Raw genomic sequence first — 9075 nt, forward strand, 5'->3', positions numbered from 1 at the left:
CTGTAAACATAAGTGCTGACAAGATCCTAGGTCAGCAGGCATCTGCCTGTGAAAACCATGAAGCATGCAGACAACATGTACAGCAGACAGAGTCAATAGGACCTAATACATCAGTTTTTCTTAGAGAGGTTCCTAATTAGTTTTTCACCCTCTCAAATCAAACCTGTATGAAATAGCAAAAAGAAAAAAGCCCCAAGCAGAGCAGCAATGCATATCCGTGACTGGGAGAACATGAATAATAATGCAGTGGAAAATGTTCTCGTCAGCATTTAAACTAACTTAATTACTTTGAAAGAAATCTATGACAAAAGTCTGCAGAGTTTTTCAGCCCTAGCCTGAACAGAACTGCTTGTGCATGGAGTACTTCAGAGGTCTTGTTACATTTGATTTACACTGTGCTGTAGCATTGCCAAATGGAGTACCTTGAAAACTAAATTGAGAAAGAGCGGCTTGGTTTCAAATAAGTGCTCTGGTTATTGTCAGGTTTGAGTCCAGATCTCTTCTCATTTACACTGTTGTACGTTTGGATCGGTGCTGCTGGCACATGTGGTTTCACTGTGTCGCAGCCTTCTGGGGCAGGTTTGCTGCGAGGGCCTACTGGGGCTGTCATCTCCCCATCAGCACTTCCCCGAGCGACATGGTGCTTCTTGTTACGAGATGAGAGATTTTGGTTTTGCTGGAAAAGGACTAGTCCTTATCATTGTGGAGGAAAGAGCAAACGCAAGTCCTCAAAACCTAAATGCTCACTAATCAGAAATCAAAGAAGTAAATCTCCACAGCAATTATTTTAAGCTAAGTTCATAATTTTTACACAATCCCATGCATTTTAAGAGCCCCAAGTCATGATTTTTGGACACATTTACAGATGCAAATACTAGTAAACAAAATACTAGTGTTTTGGGAGTAATTCCAGGGACATATTGAGGAACAGGTGGTCTTGAGTTTTGGTGCATTGCCTCCATTATGTTGTTAAACCCAGAATGAATGAAACTAGATAAAGTATTTAATGCAGAGATTCCCAAACTCCGTCCGTTCCTGTCTCTCTCTACCCTTTGCCTCTACTTGTGGACCCAGAAGCTGACTCCATGTTAGAACAAGGGTGAATTGCTTCATCTTTCTTAATGTAAGTGAGAGGAGATTGTCACCTTTATATAGGTGCTAAAAGGATGTCTCCTATGAGAACATTATGTAACTACATGTACTGATTGCTTACTTTTTGTTTTATTTCATGTGTGCAAATACTCTGCTCTTAAAAGTATTTCAAATTATGTATACAGAAGTGTTCTCTAAGCACTTAAAAAATACTAGTATTTTTTCTGTCAAAAACCACAGTCTGATTAAAATTCACTGTTAAAAACATACTTTTGCTCTTTGTCAGTCAATGCAAAATAATATAATTGGCATACGTGGGTGTCTTTTTTGAATAAGCTAACACACGCTGCTTCCATGTTGCTAATTGTATGAACAACTTCTGTTTACTGTATGCCTAATATGACAGAAGTTTCAATTAATCAAAAAGATTACCATCCTCTTGTATTGAATGCATATTAACAGAGCTGCTGTTTTGATGGACATAGAGTTTTTCTCTTTTTTAACCTGGCTGGTATATGCTGAAGCAGAATTCCATTTTTTTAATAAAATGGCACATACAAGTTATGAAAGTCCCACCCAGAGCAAATTATATATAGTCTACCTAATTTTTCAAAAGATAAGGTGTTAAATAATCAGAGGTGGATAAATACACAGATTTGATAAAGACATTTTTCGTCATGAGGATGTATCTCCTATTTCTACAATCTGCAGGTACTCTGCATACAAAAACAAGGCAGTGACTGTGCTATTTGGCTTCATTACCAATATAAGGCAAAAGTAATTACTATGTGTGGAAAACTGTAATGAAAATCTGTATCAACAACAGAGGAAGAATTTACATCTGAAAAAGTACATGAAAATGAAAAGAAAATAAAGCAGGGATACCATCTTCCTACGATACTGAGCAAATAAGAGCCTTGTGTGCAGAAGGGCCTCTCTTGAAATGAAAGTGTGGGACTCCATAAGGCAGACCAGTATGTGTGCAGAGGACCACCTCCTGAGCGGCGCGCCTTTTCTCCTGTACAATTTTGAGGCAAGGAGAGTTTTCTCGCAGGGATCTAGATCAGGTTGTCTTACACTACTTGAGTACTAGTTTAGGCTTATCAAATGGTGCAAGCGTGTGTTAAGTACACAGCAGTGGGATTAAGCATATGCCTGAAGTGAAGCACGTGCTTCGTTTCGAAGGGATGCACTGCTGCACTGGCATCTCAATAACATCTCAGTAGAAAGGTCCTTTCTCTACCATTTCTCTAGTTTTTTTATCTTTTCATTTTTGTGATCCCTTCTTTGTAAAAGCTAATTTAGCTGCATCTTGCAAATTAATTTATGTAAGCGAGAGACAGGGGAAAGAGATTACTCTGTCTGCATAACATATTAAAAGAAGAGAGTAAGAAAGATGCTTTTATCCTCCGGAATAGAGCTTCGGGAGACTGTTATCAGCGATAGGAAAATGAAGGTTGAGTGACCTCAGAGGTAGGAAGCACTGTTATGTATCATCTCCTGTATTTTTATAAGACCTGTAATAGAAGGATCTAATACAGCATATATATCAACCTTTGGGGCACAGAAAGGATTCCAAGGTGTTTTTGAATATACAACGTAAGCATTTGTCCACTGGTTATTTTCAAGGGCACCTACCTTGAATTGTAGCAGCAAATGCACCCACGCTAAGCCAAGCATCTTTTTCAAATGGAAGGGAGGGGAATTAAGGAAAATGTGTCCACGAATTGAGAATTGTATTAATTAAAAGTCACAGGGATCCTCCATTTGTATCTGGAAAGGGAAAAGGTGAGGTAGTTACCTAACTGATTCTGAAGAAATAAGACATGGAAGGTCAGAATTTGCATTCGGGTGAAGATCTTCAGGGAGGTTTTCTTCTTTCCCTCTGCCTTTCCCAGGGAGGACTCACTGATGTCTCAAATGTAACCATTTCTTGAAAGCTGGTAGTTCACTCTCCTAGGCCTGAACGTGCTGCAGATGTATTTCAGGCCACTGATATGAATGCAGCTGTTTAAGAGGACTGATAAAATACACCTTCTAAATCAGCTTTGAGGTTGATACAGTTGATCCTCGCTCAGTCAGGGATCCCATGAGCTTGGAGAATGTTTGGTTACACGGCCCAAAACTTCTGGCTCTGAAAGAAGAATCTTGGAGGGAGTGGGTAGTAGCCTCAGGAGCAAATTCTTCAAAAGCTCTGTGCAGGTCTGTGTGCTAAAATCTAGACGTTTTTAGGAATAGACGTGACACTGATATGAACATACTAGTGTTGAATTATGACTGACTTCTTCCCCACGAACTTACTTTTGAAAGTTTTACTCCTGAACTCTATTTCTACCTTGTGAATCAGCTAAGAATCACATGCCCTGGACTGTTAGCCTTTAAAAACAAAAGGGATTTTCATAACTATACACAATAATCACATTCAGAAAGAATTATTGCAAAATTAATTACTATTCGTTCTGTCAGAGATTTGGGGGGGACTTTTTGTAAAGCTGGCATATTTGCTAACCAAATATTCACATTTGTTTGACACGTATTGGCCCTCCACTTAGTGATATGCTTGCCCTTCTCCATGGCTTACTGGTGGGTTCCTTGTTCATTTCTTGCCAGGTGTTTTAGGGGATGCTGCAGTTTCATGGATGTCATTGATTTTGTCACAATCCATGTCTGATTCGGCCCAATAATAAGAATTTTATTTGTGGCTTCCATGAGAGCAGGAACAGATAGATGAATGAAAATCTTCTTGCCTTAGGAAGAAAAAACCCCTTGTTCTTGACAAATACTCTTTTTTCTTTAAAGTGAAAAGTTTAAATTTTTTTAATAAGTCAGCTTCCACGGACCATTATAAAACAATACATTCTACTCGATTTTGTGTTTTAAGTAGAAGGAGTCATAATTTTGATTTAAAAGAAATACTCGTCAAGTTTTCCACTATCACTGCAAGGAGAAAGGCAAATCACTTTTCCCCTTCTTTTAAGTTCTTGTAGTTTGATTCTGTTCTCCGCTGTGTTGCTGTGATAAATAATGTCGCATGGATGATTTAAGGCTAGCTGGTAGCTGGCCCATCTGTGGGCTGCTCATTTCAGCGGTGGGCTCAAGGTGAGGCAAGAAAAGCTCAGGGGTCACAGGAGTGTGGGGTTGGTGCTGAGAAGCTCCCACAGTGAGTGTGGGGCTCCCAGGCAGCCAGAAAAAGGAAGAGGGGGGGATAGCATAAAAAGCTCTTATCCACATTTTCTCATTGCTAACAAGGAGTGCGGGGGGACACACACACACGACGACACACTGCATGGATTACAATAAGTCTATGATGGACAAAGCAGTTTGGCTGCTACCTCCATGCAGGGTCCCTGCGCTGCTTCTTGTATAAGCTTGTTATTACTGGCAGAATTTAGTCTCTAGAATGTTTTTTTTTTTAATCCTTTCACAGAAAATCTCTTTCAAAGTATTTTAACTACTTATTGATACAGCTGCCAGGAAATGACAGCTTACCATCACTGCTGCTAACTAAAGATTAGGATAGGGGATATGGCATATTGATTCTTTGCTGTTTATTCTACTATGAAGAACAAAAATCATGAATGGCGTGAAGTGGGGGATTGATTCTTCAGTGTTTATCCTGACACCAGGAACAAACTGTCAGCAGCTGAAGCGGGCAGGAGCCAGGCTCAAAGCAAGCAAAAGGAGGTTCTCCAAATCACGTGTGGCTGAGAAGGGGAACACAGGACGCTTTGGGTGCCGAGAGCTTACATGGGTTCAAGGGTGGGCAGGACAGGTTCACAGAAGAGAAATGTGTTAAGGGTTGCTAAATATATAGCAACCACTTCTGCCTCAGGAAGACTATGATCTGCAAATGCTGGAAGATGGCAGAGTTTTGGGGGGGCATATATGAGTTTCCTCTGTTCCTTCAGCTGCTGTCAGAGACAAGATCCTGAGCAAGGTGGATCTTTGCTTTGACCTGATACAGCTTTCTTATTATGTGCTTGTTAGGCACATCCTTTTTTTTAATAGTAATCCTATCCCGCTGCTTCCCACTTTGGCTTCTTTGTTATCTCACCCATCAGCTATTTCTTGTCTTTCTGACTGCCATTAAAGATGGAAATTCATTATATGTCCAGGTGGTACCTTGCACAGTTGGGGTCAGACTGGCATGACCATCAGGTGCTGTCACAATATAAACATTACTAAGAAATACTATAGAAACATGGGGGATTGTAGTTTTTTTTAATTTTTGGTGGCTTATGGGTTTTGTTATAATTGTCATTTGGCTTCGGTTCCCCAAATCAAATTTGTTAACGCTTTTTGTTAAGAATGCAATGGGTTTTCTGAAAATGCTCACAGCAATGCAGAGATCGTCTCTGTACAGAAAATTCTGAAGCATTTCCCACTGCCACATAGTGGGCACCTTTGATAGTTGTGGAATCATGGTAGCTTTTACTAAGAAGTTCTTGATCCATTTTTTCCCCTCCTCTTTATATCAATGAAAATAATTGAATATCTTGATACATTGGGCTTTGTTTACTGACATATAAAAGCAAACAAGCCCCAGTTGACCCAAGAGTGCTTTTGTCTGTGGGAGACTGAGGCTTGGACTAATGAAATTTTCAAGCAGAATCATCCTTGCAGGTTTACTGGGAAATTGGGGTGTAACTGGCTGACCTTTGGTGGCTAAATGATCACAACCACCATCTATGCACCACCATGGTATTTGAACAAGTCAGTGAAAACTACTAGCCCAGGTTGCTAGCTGTAAAACAACAGTGCTGTAGCAAGACTGTAAAACTGTCCAGAGAGAAACATAGTATACGGTAGCCTGAAAACACTGGAATTTGAACTGGAAAACACTGGAATTGAGAATCCACCACGAACAAGGTGGTTGCATTGTTTAACTCTGACAACAGATTTGTAGTGCAACTCTTAAAGTGGGAAAGTTTTGTCTAAATGGAATTCCTGTTGTAAATTTGATTAGGAAAAAATTAATCTCAGGATGCTAACTACTGGTGAAGAATGGACTTTTTTTTTTCAGGACACCTGTGGTTTTGAGAACATCCCTATCTAAAAGACATTCTTCAAAAGAAAATACGCAGAAGATGGTAATTAGCACTGTATTTTTTCTATACTTGCATGAGCTGAGATACAAGCCTTTGGAAGCAAGTGTTTTGTTAGAAAAAATCATGGGTGAGAAAGGTTTCTATATGGATGCCTAGAGAAAAAAGAATTTGGGAAAGTATACATTCTTGTACAAATAAGGGCTGTTTCCTAGTACCCAGAAGTAACTATGGGATTTAAAAATCCTTCTTCATAGACCTGCATACCAGCTTGACAGACAGATTGTTTGGATTTCAAACACTCAGACTAGCAAAAATGTCCAAAAAGAGAAAATCCGTGGAATTTCAGATTTGGATAATCCCGTTAACTAACCTGTTTTCCCAGCTGGGTAAATTTTAGGTTGATTTAGGGGAAGAATAACAAAGTCCTTTCTCACTACACCTTCCGAAATACTTACAGAAGCTCACATCCATGCGTCTCCCAATCTTCCTCAGAGGAGATGGAGTACGCAGGGTGCGTGACCCACAGGCACCAGAAGTTCATTGATGCAGGGAACATACTGCTCTGAGGACTCCATTCCTTTAATGTAAAGCGTTTGTTTAATTAACTTGCTTATGTGACTGTATTTTGCAACCAGTTATTTTCAGTAATAAAGTGAAAGGCTCCATTTGTGTAGAACACAGGTAAAGTTGAAACTAAAGCGTGTCTTCTCATTTGAAGCAGGAGGCACCTACAATACAGCTGCCAAGAGAGAAAGTTTGCCTTGGGGCCCTTCTTTTAAAAGGTTCAGGAGGGGCTGACTCATTACAATCCCAGACAGCATACAGAGGAATATATCACATTCCCTCTGTCCTAAGTCCCCTGGAACCGCTGCTAGCTCCAGCTTTGGATGCGTGTGCTGGAAGTTTCTTGCCTTATTGAACTCAGTGCAGCCCTTAGTTTGTGCACACAGGGCGCTCAGCTTCTGTACGATACACTGAACTTGTAAGATGAGTGAGAGCGCTTAGAAGGAAGTGACAGCATCCTTCTGTTATCCTTAGCACGACTGCAGGTTTCTGAACCAGTCTCATATCTTCTCTTTGTGGCCAGGGTAATGGCTCGGTGTGAAGGCATCTCTGGGGGATTTTTGCCTCCCAGCTGCCTCTTCTAATATGTGAGGATGGCTCAGTTTCTGTGCTCACCACAACTGCTTCCTCCCAGGTAAATTATATATTAAAACCATGTTCATAGATTATTCCACAGTGTGGCAAGTCTATGGTTAGTGTGGGTTGCTGGGATTTTTTGTTTGTTTTTGTATTAGAAAACCATATGGGATCTTAAGCAGCATGTCTTTCAGCCTTGCTTTCAGAGAGCCCTTTCTTCCCTCTTAACTCTGCCATTAAAAATTCACTTTGGGCTGATGCTTGGCACTTGAAAGCTCAGCCTGAGGATTTACTTTTCTATATGCAGTTTTCAGAAAATTGGCAATCAAAAAGAGGTGTGAACCTCAAAGGCTGTGAACCTTTGTGAGATTTTTTTCTGAAGCAAAACGCAGGCAATTGTGCTGCCTGCGTGCTTGGGGGCTGGTGGTGGTGAAGGAGGTGTGTAGCCATGCCTATGTGCCTGTTAGCCCTGCCTTATTAAATTTTGAACTGATTGTTCAGGTTCAGGCAGTTTGTCAGGAAGATATAGGCAAAGACCCTGAAAATACTGACTTTCTACAAATGTCATGAAAATAGGTGGCCAGACAGAGGAGGCAGATGCTAAAAATGCCCACCCTGCTCCGAGGTGTGCTCACTGCTGGTTAGACATCAGTGAGCCCATGCAGATGTGCCTCCCCAGGGCGTAAATCCATAGGAGACTGGATATAGTTGACTCTGCTGCTTATGGAGCTGCTTGTTTTTAATACGTGCTTTTTGGGAAGTCTGTAAGAGAACTGTGATGTCTTTCTTTCCCTTCTGTGAATAGACTGAAAGATCAGGCAGCAGCATTTTGTATCTGGTCCTTTTTAGTAAAGACAGTTATCAGTCATATGCAACGGTGACGCTCGTACTGGTATTTATATGACACCCCTAAAACGTCTTTCTGAGCCCTGAAACAGATTTGTTGTAGCAGTAATATCTATCTAGCTAGAGTATTTGTGGTTGCATCCAGTTGTATCCATTGGGTTTCAGCCCCCTGGTCATCTGAGAGGACTGAGCAAGAGTAAGCCATCAATGTTTGGAAGTATTTTACTTCTCTGTGTGGAAGAAAGGTTCGGGTTAGCAGCAAATAAGTCAAATTCTTTTCGGGGAGTGATACAAATTTTGAATTAAAAAAGATTGCTTGTGGACTTTGTAAACTCATCTTGCACATTTCTCAGTGCTGTTGACGTTAACTGGGAAAAGCAAATCTGTAGCTTTTATCAACCCAGTGGGTCTTCAGTTTCACCATCATGTTTCTGTAAGAAGAGAGATACTGAAAGCAACCAGTAAATATCTGCTTAAAATAGCGAACTGGACGTTGTTGACAGCAGATGGTAGGGGTCGCAGCCTGGACCTGTGGTTACTACGGTTTCCCCCGCGGTGAGCGTGGGGTGTCCCAAAGCTGCCGTGAAACGCGTGAGGCAAGGGGCGCCTTCACTGCCCGGGGGAGCTCCGAGCTCGCTGCCTGCGTGCGGGGATCGTTAGGAGTCCCGCAGGCTTATGCCTGAGTTGAGCCTTATCTCCGGCTTAACGGCCCCAGCCCGGGGGCACTAGAGGAAAGCCCGGGAAGGTAAGGGGGTGGCTTTCCTCGGGGATGGACGGGGGGGGTGGGGTGAGGGGCCGGGGCTGGTGCCGGGCGGCGGCGCTCGGGGCCGGCGGTTTCCCCGGCGATGGGTGGGGAGAGGAGGAGGAGGAGGAGGAAGAGGAGGAGGGGTCCCCGCGGCTTTATCTCCCACCCAGCTCCGCCCGCCGCCGGCTGCCTGCTGTCGTCGCT

Source organism: Pygoscelis adeliae, unplaced genomic scaffold (assembly GCF_000699105.1).
Source record: "Pygoscelis adeliae isolate BGI_AS28 unplaced genomic scaffold, ASM69910v1 Scaffold38, whole genome shotgun sequence".
Classification (NCBI taxonomy): domain Eukaryota; kingdom Metazoa; phylum Chordata; class Aves; order Sphenisciformes; family Spheniscidae; genus Pygoscelis; species Pygoscelis adeliae.